Source organism: Anoplophora glabripennis, unplaced genomic scaffold (assembly GCF_000390285.2).
Source record: "Anoplophora glabripennis isolate ALB-LARVAE unplaced genomic scaffold, Agla_2.0 scaffold724, whole genome shotgun sequence".
Classification (NCBI taxonomy): domain Eukaryota; kingdom Metazoa; phylum Arthropoda; class Insecta; order Coleoptera; family Cerambycidae; genus Anoplophora; species Anoplophora glabripennis.
This window is the reverse complement of record NW_019416800.1, coordinates 141889-155504: the sequence shown is the minus strand read 5'-3', so window position 1 is coordinate 155504 and position 13616 is coordinate 141889. Positions and strand designations below refer to the sequence as shown.

At 29.5% G+C, this 13616-nt stretch overlaps 1 long non-coding RNA gene across 1 annotated transcript; it reads right to left on the bottom strand.

Moving 5' to 3' along the window:
* Window positions 1-5468: 5468 nt before the first annotated feature.
* LOC111691933 lies at window positions 5469-5685 on the bottom strand. The gene is made up of 2 exons (XR_002763097.1): window positions 5646-5685; window positions 5469-5583 (listed from the first exon to the last, which is right to left on the bottom strand). It is a non-coding gene; the product is annotated as an uncharacterized LOC111691933 (long non-coding RNA).
* Window positions 5686-13616: the final 7931 nt, after the last annotated feature.

The window sequence follows — 13616 nt, the reverse complement described above, 5'->3', positions numbered from 1 at the left end:
AACTTTAGAATTTGTTACATTTCAAGTACTGTTTACTTTCTTCGTACTTAATAATATTTTTTAACAAATTGAATTTAGTGGATTAATTTTTTTTTATATTCTTAACCGTTTCGTTTTGCTAGAAACACGTTTAAATGAGGATTTTCGATTGGAGATATTGGAAAGAGCACAGCAAATTTAGGATTTTATGATAAAAATTATCTCTATTATGAGCCACGCAAAAAAACTAAATGTCAGTAAGTTATTGATATACGACTCAACTAGGTATATATTATAGCTGTTATCAATTAATTTTATTAAATTAAAAGTAAAAAATATATGCCAATAAAATTTGTTGCAATGCAAAAAAAATTAAATAACTCTTTGTGTCAAAAGAATCAGTAAATCTGTTTTGACGTCAATAAATGTAGGTACGTTTTTTAAATTGGTTCTAGGGCACTATACAAATTTATAATGCCTTAGGGTCTTATATCTCATCTAATGTATCCCAAAATCGGATGAACATTGCAAAGTGACAAACTAGTACCTAAGACATTCAATTATAAAATAGTTACTATTTAACTCTAATCACCTTTAAATTTTCATTTATATCCCCTGGAACTAAAGTAGGATGAATGGTTTGGATTCATCTGTCTCGACCTGTTATCCTGCTCTTGTTTAGACATACTTGACGAGCTTTTACTGGCTGAAAGTAAAATATAAAAATTTCACATGTATGCACTTTTAAGATATAAGGAGTGAGTGCAAAATTTGTATTATTTTAATAACTTTTAAACTATTAGTCACTTCTATGTAAAAAATGTTTTTACACAAATTTTTAACGAATTTTTGCCACATGTTGGTGCCCTTCACTTTTTTGTTCCTATTAATTTGGTTGCCTTAGTCATCGACTTTTTTAGAGCATTATATGATTTTTTGCTTCTTTGTTTGAAATAACATTTTTTGTACATGGTAATCACAGATCAATGTAAATTATATATGGAATTATAAGAACATATATAAAAACATATCTGACATTTTTTTTTATTTCCTTCTAATTGTTTTGAGTCAGTTTAATACGGAAAATAATTTAATCTTGCCATTTATTATACAACTCTCATAAAAAAAATAGAAGTAGATGTTTTAATTCACCAAATAAGTGAATACCCTTATTCTCATCTTCCTCGAACATCCTATCTGTACTGTGTTTCACATGTAATGACTCTTTTGTTAACAACTACGTAATTGCAAAAAAATAGTCACGAGTTCATATCATTAAAATTTTAATTCGTTTATCAGTTGTACTGTACTCTTTTTAAAAGTACTTTTATGAGATTTGGAGATTTACAACGTGAACCAAAAAAACATGACAATATTCTGATACTGAAAATTGTTTTACATCTTTGATTGAGTTATATCGGTTAATTCTATTCAAAATATGAATGTAAACAGATTTTTTTTCAAATGTTTTTACTTTACTGTAACTACAAAGAAATACGTTTCCACATACAGAAAGTATACTATTTCATTCAAAGAATTCAATCAAAATTATATAATGCAATTTAAAAAATGAGACAGCAACATGTCATTAAAATATAGCGAAGAGAAAAGTTTCATCGTACAGCAACAAATCTCTAAAAGATTATATGAAAACATTTTCTAAAAATAAGTAAAAGTATGGAAGATATTAACAATATTCCACATTCTGTACTCTCTCTGTATACGATAATAATAACATTAATCAGTCTAAAAGGCTGATACATGCCATTAAATAAAGTTTCCATGAATTTAATATCAATTCACAAAACCCATGGGCGTAGAATTTTTTTTAAAAAGGGCCACTAATTATCCATCTAGCACGCCACTGGTGGTTGCAGGGAAATAAATATTTGTAGGTTATTCTTAATGATCGTTATAAGACGTACCTAATTTGGTTTCATTATTACTTGCAATTTTTTAGATAATATCACGAAAAAACGGTAAAAAAAATAATCCGACACCCTGTTCTTTGGCCAGGAAGTACCTAATTTACGACCTTTGTTCACAAGACCTTTTTTTGTTCAAAATAAACCCCTCTATCAATTGTTAAAATTAGTACGTTTAAAAAGGAAACCCTCTATATATAATACATTATTAAAAAAATACCTTGCCAGCCGCCCGGTTTTTCCGTGTTCCTGGAACTCCAGTAGGAGGTGTTGTTGGAATTTTTCTGATTTGCGTAATTATTTTGATTTCTTCTGTCCATAGTTGCCGTAGAACGTTGATGATGATAATACTTATAATTATCTAACAGTTAATCTAACTTACGAAGACGATGAGTGACTAGTTTGATTTTGGCAACGGGCCATCCTTTATATATATCCATTTTTGTGTTAATTCGGGGGATCCCTTGAGTTCGAAACACGCTTTCACCCTACCCAGGTACTACGGGGATTCACCGAGCAACCCCTTACAGTTATGTAGAGACAGACGATGATAGAAGTTAAAATAATATTCATTGTGGAATAAAGTAACAGTTTTTCCTTACAATAAGAACTGTTTTTTAATATTTTAATACAATTGTGTTGTTCAATATTTCATCATTTGAATATTCGAAAAAAAAACCTGTATAGTGTCAGGCAAAAAGTTCCGCCAATACATGGGAAAGATTGCCATTATTGAGATAATCAAAAAATTATTTGTTGTCGTTAATGGTGTCGCTACTGCATTTTTCATAACTAAAATATTGAATTTGGCATATACTGACCACTAAACTGGAAATTTGGCGGGGATATTACTTTTCCTGACATTGTATCGAATAAAAAAAGTTCAACATTTAATTTTAAATTCATTTATGAAATTTTAACGTAATAAAAAATGCAAAAATTGGCATTTGTCCCTTTTTGGCAAAATTCGCTATCCAAATTTTTTTATCCAATTTTGTATTTCAAAATAGTTTCAAGGTAAAAATAAACTATAAATTATAAATAGATACAAAATATTTACCAATTTAATTTTAGCCAAAATCAGAGCATTACATTTGAAATTTGTTATTTATTCAGATAGCCACTGTTGAATCAACTGCGATTTTTAGATTTTTTTTTCTATATTTTTACTTTGCAGAAACATCATAGGAAAACAAACATTTCTAAGTTTCATTAAATTTTTTCTTGTTTATAACTATATCAAAATTGGTAAAAATAACATTAGTTCCTCCAAATAATTTCAACAAAAGGAAAATAATAGAAAAGGCTAAAATACAGTGCGTTTTAACAATATAAGCTATCTATGTGTGAGTATTAATTTTCTCATTTAACCCTCTGATAATCTTTTACTAAATTATTATTAAATGGTTAAATAAGAAAAAAGTTAAAGAACGAACATTCCCAAAAATGGCATAATTTCTCTTAAATTTTTTATTGGTATTAGATTTAATTTTGATCACTTTTTTCAAACGGAGAAGAAAAACAAATTTTTTACAATTTCGTATCACGATTGAACAATATCAGGGTCGTTTATTACGTTGTCATCGTTTTTAACTTTTTGACGTTTCCAGAGACATTTCGCTCATTTCTCAGTGGAATCTCTGAAATCTGTTTTTTCGTTCAGTCTCCATTGAAGAAGAGTAATATGTCTTCAAAACGTCAAAATCAAAGACGTGGTTATGGAGACTAGATAAGGAGCACGAACTCATACGGGAAAATTGACAAAATTTGTCCAAGAAATGGCAGAAGTTGGGGTGGCGCTAGTGTTCCATATGTCCCAAATGAATGTAGCTTCATAAATACGAGTGAAGTAAGCAAATAACCAATATTATGGCAAAAGGTCGAATAATTGGGAAGTTGGAAGCAGCTTCTTTGATTCTTAATACGGTAGAGAAATTTTCAAATAGAAAGATTTCATAAGTGAAAATATTGTATAATTGAATGATGCATTGTTTCTTTATATATTTTGCAGCAGCATCAACAGCAAGAGCATCCGCTACACCAGTAACAACAGGTGCAGCAGCTACAACAAGAGCAACAGTTACAACAACAACAACAACAACAACAACAAGAACAGCAAGTAAATCAAGAGCAATTAAGTTACGATGAGATTATACTAGAAAGTGAGCATCCTGTCCTGTATAATCTAATAAAAGAAAAGTTCTGTTGACGTGTGATGAGGTCTCGACAAAGCAACTATGAATATGTTCACATAATATTGACAATAGCAACAAAGTATACTTTATTTATTTCTACATATTCTTGTAATTTATATTACGTGCATAAATAATTAAATTCGTATCTTTCATATAATTCTTGCTGGTGACATCGCTATTATCATTACTGAATTGAATAAATCATTTCCAATTAGTTGCTGTTTCTTTCCTGTTAGTAAAAAACTGATTGAAATTCAGATATCATATAAAATTTAAAGAGAGGATACGTGTAGTAATTGATGCTGATCGATCTGTATTGGTAATTGACTACTTTTACTAAATATTTAAACATGGAAATCAATTGCTTCATGAACAAAATGAAATTTTAAGAAGATAGACTGACACGTATTACTTATTTTTAAGTTGTTTTATTTGTAATATATATTTACTTTGTTACTTGTTTGTTATGAATAAATATTTATTTTATTTTAATTAGGCACAAATAATTTCGTTTTTTTTATTCAATTAATAAAACATTGAAATCTTTGGTAGATAAACATTTTATTTTTACAAAATATATAACAAAAATATAGAACATTGCTAAAATATTTCTTTATAATACCTTATTAATTTTGGTCTATACTCTACCTTGGAATAAGTCATGGAACCATGTTACGTTCGAATTAAATCAACAATTTTACGAAAGTAGAATTAAATTTTACAGCAATTTTAAAATATATACCCAGAAAACTAATCGATTTTAAACAGTTATAAAATATTTAGATTACCTATTTTTTGTGACCTTTATAATGGAGTACCTATATTTTGTTAAAATTTTGGTATCAATTGGTTGTCATGTTGTTTTAAGCTTCTTGACATTTTGAGAAGAGAGCGATATGACTCTCGAAGCATTGAGAAGTCTAAACCGACAACATGGCAATCAGCTTAGAAATTGTCCAACCATAATTTATCGACTTTCCATAGTCAGTTTTCAGTTACACTATAATATAGTATATTATTGGTTATTCAAAAAAAATATGGATTGTGATATACTCTATCTTATATGAATTCCTTTCCCATCAATTATTCCTATAACCTGCTCTGGAAATTCATATTGGGCAAAATATTGTTCGATTACAACTGCCTCATTATCTCGGCCATTCTATAATTTATGGAGACAAGTTACTTAGCAAGTATGTAACTTTTCTGGTTGTTGTAGAGCTTAAGGCAATGCAAAATTTACCAGAATCATGGGTGAAATAATTAGAAATGGCAAATTTTTCTTCAATTCTGTTAGCTACTTCCCATATGCTAACATGGAAATGTTAAAAAAACTTGGCCACTATATTCAGGTACAATAATTTCAAAGTAGTTCTTATTTTTTACTCTATCTGTTTCTTAGAATAAATCTATTTCATCACCACTCTCAAGCTGGACAATGCGTCTAATAAGTCATCTGAATCACTGGACTCAAAATCGGACATCTGTAATATTTTAAAAAGTTTATTTAAAACACCGAGTTTTTTTATATTCTATTTTTTATTACCACAAGTAAAAATTCCATATTAATAATACAAGAATTACTATTTTTTTAAAGGCAACTTCCTGTATAAAATGTGACTATTTTTTACTAACATTAAACTAAAATCTTTAACAAAGTAATTATCAAAAACTTAAACCTTACTTATAGGTTAATATTAACAAGATCACGTCATAAATTCCTTGAAAACTAGTTTCTTTCTACGAACACAAAATTCTTCTCATAAAGCTAATATTTTTTATTACCTATTTAGTTTAATTACAGTCCGGAATGACATATTTTCATGATTTATATCATTCAAAGTAGCTTACATTATTTATTTTAAAATTTTTAACACATTACAAAAATGACATGATTGATTTATAATTCAAACCACAAAACATATAAATATTCAAAACTGCCGCTTTTTATCTCCCTTCTCTACATATGGGACATATGGAACACTAGCGCCCTCTTATTTTTGTAAGATTTTTGTTTACATGGAGTTCGGGCTCCTTGTATAGTCTCCATGGACGTGGTAATCAGGCCGGAAAATATTCAACCGTTGCACTGGCTACGAAACCTTGCAAACGATTTCATTCCATCCCTCAATTTTTAAGTCAAACTAGTGACCATATAACAAATATTAAAATCAATTTTACTTGAGAAAAGTCTCAGCTGCATTTGCTAGCAAAATTGTTATTTTTTTTACTTGTCACTATTACTGTGCTTAGGGAATTTTGTGTTAATCATTGCCAAGTTTGGTTGAATATCCTCGAAGAAAGTTTATAAATTAATTTGATAAAATGTCTCATTTTTTAGTGACGTTTATTTATTTTTGAGACAGGGGTAGTAGCTAGCTTTTCTTATATTTTTTTTAAAATTAAAGGATGTTTATAACAGTATAAATATGTTTTAATATTATTTAGTAAATTCCTAATTTACTTTAAGATTTATGAGAATAATGCATGTATAGAGAATTAAAAATGTTTTTTAGTTCTTTGATTCTCAAAAACAAACGAAGCTTTGAATTAAACAATTATTTGAATAACAAAAATACCTACCTCATAAACATTAACAATTTCATTTCTTCAGGAATAAACAAAGGTAACTAGGGGAATCCCAAATATAGAGCGGGATTCACTGGAAGTACTGTAACTGTTTCTTATTCCCATTTTTATTCAATTCAATTACACAATTAGAACAAACATACCTATGATAGTTTTATGTATATTATACATATATCAAGCTCTAAAGACATCTTTTTCATAAATGTGATAAAAATATAGCCAAATATATCTTTTGATAAATTGTTTGTAAATAAAATCATCAATATATGAACAAAAATCAACTAATAAGTATTATCTTTTAAGTAGAAGAACAAATATGTAATGATATTTTATTTTTTAATATGAAAAAGTTATCTAAATAGTAAATTTTAGGAATAACTGGGACAAAATTATTCTTTTTTTCTCAATTATTCCTACAGCTATTTAGTATTATAACGGATATATTTTTGTCAAAAAATCTAAATTTTGTTGAGGGACCTATGAAGTTTATTTTCACAGAAGACGTTTTCTGATTTAATATTTTGTGTAGATATCAAATACACGTCTAATATAAAGATGGGGACAAAACTAAACGATGCATAATTTCAACCCCATTTGCTTTTATGCAGTGTTGCTTAGCTTTCAACATATAATAAGTCAGTCAATTTATTTTTTAAAGTTTTTCAAGTATCTTTTGACATTTATTAATTTGTTTCTTAACACTTTATATATATATATTCAAAGATCTAAAATGCGTTAATTTTAAGAAAAATATCTAATTTTGAACCATTGGGGATGTAGACAAGTTTCTAACTTAACCTAACTAACCTAGGAGCTGGTTTTGCGAGCAAAATTATTACTTTCTTCCTTGGTTTCGTCTAAGTTAAAATAATTAAGAACCTAGACTAAATATCAATCTGTATATCTCTGTCATTTTTACTTGTAAGTTAGATTTTGTTTATTTATTTTTTTTTAAACAATTATATTCAGTTTAATAAAATACAATTTTTGCGAAAGATGGATGATATACTGACATACTCTCATTACCCTCTTGTCATCATTACTGTGCTTAGGGAATTTTGTGTTAATCATTGCCATCGGTGTAAGATTGGTTGAATATCCTCCAAAAGAAACTTTATATTTTAATTTATAAAATATACAATTTATTAATGATACGTAGTTTTGAGAATAATCATAATTTTTTAAAAAAAATGTTATTAAAGTTTTTAATGTTTATAATAGTATACATTTATGTTTTAATATTATTTAGTAGAATTCTAACCTAACCTAAAATAACTTTCAGATTTTCAGATTGGTTTAGAGAATAATTTATCTAGGGGAATAAAAATACTTTTAGTTTTGTGATTCTCAAGGACAAAGCAATTACTTAAACAGGTATGTAAATAATAATAATAATTGATAAATATATAACGGTTATGAATAGTACTTGTAGGTAAAGGATACCTAAAAAATATCAAAAATTGTATATTTCTTCAGGAATAAACAAGGGCAACAAGGGGAATCCCCAAGTTAGAGGGGGATCCACTGAAAGCATGGTAACTGTTTCTTATTCCCATTTTTATTTCTAAGCGCGAATAAACTTGGAACATTTATGTAAAATAGATGAAGCTTACATTTTATAAATATATGTATGTACAATTTTGTTTTAAAGGAAAATGTTTCTCATATTACTGAAGTAAAATATTTTATAATTTCTTACAGGTACAGAGTACAGAATTTGATGCCTCCAATTTATTTATTTAGTAGGTATTATAATTTGTGACAAAGCAAAAAAAATTCACATTTTATTTTTTTTCTTTAACATGAGGAATGCTAGAGGCACGAAATTTGGTATGAGCATCCTACTAATAAAAAGACAACTTTTCAATATTTGTTCGATTATTGATGTAAATTATTTATTTAAAAATATTTATTGGAAAGACTGATTTATTGCGCAACTTTTTTACCTCTTGTAATTTTTCGATAAAACCGATAGTTTTCTAGTAAAAAAAATAGATGCGTCATCGCTCACTAAAGGGGTAATTGCAAAAATTTGTAAAAATAAAGTAGGCGGATGTCATAACAAATAAATTGTTATTTATCATATTAATAAATTGACACTTTCTGTCAACCAATAATTAGTACCAATTGATTAATTTATTAGTGTCCGAACTGTTGAAACTGAGGAAGCTATACTGGAACATCTAGAACAAGAGTAACAAGACTGTGGTACAAGCACAAGACATGTGTCCAGGCAACTGCAAGTTTCTCACAGTCTTCTGTGTAAATTTTTTATACCCTTTTCACCATCAACCCGTGCAAGAATTGAATGACCCTGATTTAATTAACCGCGTGGATTTTTGTCAATGGTACATTAATATTTCCAGGCATGACTTAAATTTCCTAATGAATATACTTTTCACCGATGAAGCAAATTTTCCTAGAGTAGGTGCAGTAAACCTTCATAATGTTCATTCATGGTCGGAAGAAAATACTCGTGAAATATTTGTTTCAAGATGTCAACATAATTTCAGTTTAAAAGTTTGGATGGAAATTGTAGGAAATATACTCTAGTAGGTCTTCCACACAGGCTTGGAGCGTCCTAGTATCTTAGATTTTTTAACGAAAAATCTTCCAACATTACTTGAGGATGTACCCCTCGCTACACGTCAGGTGATGTGGTATATGCACGATAGGGCGCCTGCACATAGTGCACTTGACGTTAGAGAATGATTAAATTTAAATTACCCGAATCGCTGGATTGGTCGTGGTCGTGATGCCCCTATTTGTTGGTCTGCACGTTCACCTGACCTAACGCCTATGGATTTCTTTTTGTGGGGACACATAAAAAGTATTGTTTTTGTCACTCCTGTTGCCTCCTTAGAAGAACTATGCTTAAGAATATTTCAGACAGCAGATGACCATCGCAATAACCAAGAACTGTTTGTGCGAGTGCGTTATAACTTCAACAGACGTATTAGGTTATACATGTCCCATAGTCATAAGTTATCAAACATTTTTCATTAATTAATAGCAAATTATTCTTAATGTTATTATTAAATTACCAGCTTATTTACATAAAGTGTCAATTTATTAATATGATAAATAACAATTTCTTTGTTATGACATCCGCCTACTTTATTTTTAAAATTTTCGCAATTACCCCTTTAGTGAACGATAACGCATCTAATTTTTTTTACTAGAAAACTATCGGTTTTATCGAAAAATTACAAGAGGTAAAAAAGTTGCACCATGCATCAAAGACTATTTTTCGGTAGAGAACCTTTTCCCACCCATAAATACCTTCAGAGAAGAGAAAATATGAAAATCAGAAGTTGCCTGATCAGGGCTGTGAATGGGATGGTTGGTGATGTTCCAACCGAATGAATCCAAGAGTTGCTTTGTGGCGTTGGTTGTGTGGAGACGTGTATTCTCGTGCAACTAGCACACTTAGTTCCCTTCTTTTCTTCTGTGTCGCCCTCCGAAGTGTGTTCAGGGTTTCACAGTACCGCGCAACATTAATTGTTTCCTCCTGGGACAAAAAATCAACGAGTACATCCCTAAACATAGCTGCTATGATTTTTTCGTTGATGGTGAAGATGGATGCATTGATTGTCTTTTCGTCTCAGGAGACTAGTGGGCCACCCACGTTTCGTCTCCAGTCACAATATACTCGAGGAATTGTCCACTTTCCAGTTCGAAGCTCTCTAGAAATTCCCGTGAAGATGCTGTTCTGTTAGCTTTGTGTTGATACATGAGCTGTTTTGGGAACCACCTGGCACCCAATTTCCGGTAACAAAGTGTTTCAGTAATGATTTCAGGCAGACGAGACATGGTTATTTGTGGAAACATTGCGTTCATCTTGTCCAAAGTTAATCGACAGTAGCCACGATGCATTTCATCCTGTTCGTCATTTCACATTGAGGGACGCCCACGCGTTTGTTCATCATGAATATTCGTTCTGTCAGTTTTATACTCACGACACCACTTGTACGTATTAGTACGATCCATACACTATTCCCCTAAACAATTTCGATTTCGTTAAAAATCTGGAACGGCGCTGGCGGGATTCGGAATAGCGGAACTCATTTCAACACGCCACTACAACAACACTTTTCAACTGGCTGCGACAAATGAACGTGCGTTCTGCTCCCAACACCTTCGCCTTGAATGCAGTGTTGCCAACTTTGTCGAAAACAAAAACCACAGAGCATCAGAGTTTCAGTAATTTAAAGTATCAAAAATATCGTGTGAGTTGTCCATAGGTTCACATTCAAAAGTTTTGAGGATAGAAAGTCTGAACTAATGGACGAAAAGTAGATTTTTTTTCTTTAAATCGAATAATGCAAAGTATGCTTTTTACAACTTCTGAACACGTGTAAAATGTAAACAAAAAAAGTTAATAAATGTAAAAGATATGTGAAAAAAATTTAAAAAATAACTTTTATTTCGAAAAGTAAGCAATGTTGTATACAGGCAAATGAAATTGAAATTACATCATTCTTTCTCTCTAGAAGGAACTCGTAAGTATTATCCCCATCTTACACATTCCTCTAGAAAATTTTCAATAGTAATGGCAAATCTATGATTTCTGTTACAATTAAAAGAAATTCAAATAGAGGCAGTTCCTTTTAAAGACATCAACAGCAACAAAACCAGCAAAGGAATCGTAACTTTATCAGTTACTTATTATTACAGTAAAATATAAAAATTGATTACATTTTGAAAAAGTAGTAAGACTATTGAATATTAATTTAAACTATTGTTGTTTACTAAATAACGTATTCGATTCGATCTCTGACCCACATTATAACTTTTTAACATCTAATTATAGCAGAAATATGCATTCGGGGAAAACCTCAAGACATTTAATATTAAAACTGAGCAACCTCCGGGAATCCCTGCTGCTTGTTTCTAAAATACGGCATCTAGTAACTAGATACACATACAGGTTAAAATTTAAAATAAAATTTAAAGCTTAGGCAAACTATGATTCATAGTTACTGTATTATAAATTGATAAAATGATATTGATTAAAAAGAAAAAAGTATCTACGGATACCTATACGGTCATTGGCTGTAGATAATGTACGTACAGCCTTATGAAATTTATTTTACCTACTTGCTTCATACATGGTTATTTTTCTGATAAGTAGGTAGCTACTGGTACTGATAAAAAATGAAGGAAAATCTAGAGCTACTTAAAATCTAAATTTATTTTCCTCATATTATTTTCACTATATAATTTTCTTTGTTTTAACTAATAGAGTATATACTAACATAATATATTTTTGAGAAACTATAGTGCTTTAAAATTCACTCTACACATATACATGTGCAATCTAGATGGCATATTCTTTGCTACATATTATAGTAATTATTTCTTTATGAATAGGGGTCGATTAAAAAATAAAATCGTTTTTTGTAGATTTTTTATACTGATGCCAGTTTTGAAAATTGATATTATTTGTACCAGTCGCAGCCACAATAGAAGTATGCCATCTCATCTGGAATACAAGAAAAAATTGTAATACCTTCATAATGACAACGCTTTGTCTAAACAATTTTATTAAGACAACCAAATTAACTGACAAAGTGTTTTCGTGAAGATAACCAAATACCTTTCCACTACTTAACGCTCTGCTACCAATAGTTTCGTGGAGATAACTAAATACTTTCCACCAATTCTCTGTTAATATTCTTTATTCAACAACATAAATCACGCTTAAAGCGTAAAAATATAAATTGTTGTTACAGTTGACATTTCACAAAACAATTAATTTTTTTTTAGTAATTTGATTATAAATTAATATTACAAATATCTGAACACAAAGTGTATTCACAAAACGTTAAAGGTTTTTCTAAGCATATAACAGGACTTTAAATATGTACAATGTCAGAAAATATTTGAGACCGCATTTTTTAAATTTTTCATTTCATGGTTGTTTTCCCAAATAGTGAATTAATAATTGACACACACACCTGACGTATACAGAACCTTCATAAACGGTTACAAGCCACGTGATCGGTAATTTTGTTTGGAACAGTAATTTTATTTCCTTCATGTTGGCTATTAAATTTCGGTAAAATTCTAAATTATTAAAATGATACTATCAAGAGTACATTAAAACATAACATTCTGTTTCACTGGCGGTGATTGGTGAAATTTTTCATGAGATTCTATTCAACCAATCAGCAATAGCATTATCTCGAGCGTCTACGCTCGTAACAGTTTGTCATTGTTCATTGTAAACAAACAAATCATTATCATTGGTTACGTCAAGATTTAGAGTTTTTGTTACCAGTACCAGCCCTGTAATGTTGGTTTTTTAACATCGGCAGTCACATGACTTATTAACATTCATGAAGACAGCGACAAAAGCGGTATAAAATCATAAACAGCATTTGCGGTGTCTGTATCTCCCTTACACCTGTGTGCATCTGTCAGTAGAAATTTTTTTCTGCAGAACTAAACAGATTAAATAAAAATGAAAAGTGGAAAAGTGCTTTTAACTAATGCAGTTCATTTTCATGAGTTCTGCTTTCTTATCACTGACAGTTTTTAGTACAAATTCAAATTATTTCTACATTTTTAATAATAAGATAGATTGTAGTAACAGTGAAAATAATAATGGTAGAAATAGGAATTTCTTTTTTAAATAATGCACAAAATCAGTTTTGCACAATATTATTTATAAAAATTTAATTATTATTTTCAGCATTCCGAACAATCTCAATTTTACAAAAAATATTTTAGGCGTTTTGGGTTGTTTTATACAGGGGTGGGTATCAATCATACCACTAGTGGCCTTGTTTATGTAAATACGTAAACAAGGCTAGTGGTTATATCTAAAATATTTATGATAGATAAAATGTTGAAAATTAAATTAAATTTCAAGTAAAAATAAGAAAACAACCGATTTTATTTATTTATGTTAAAATTTTTAAAA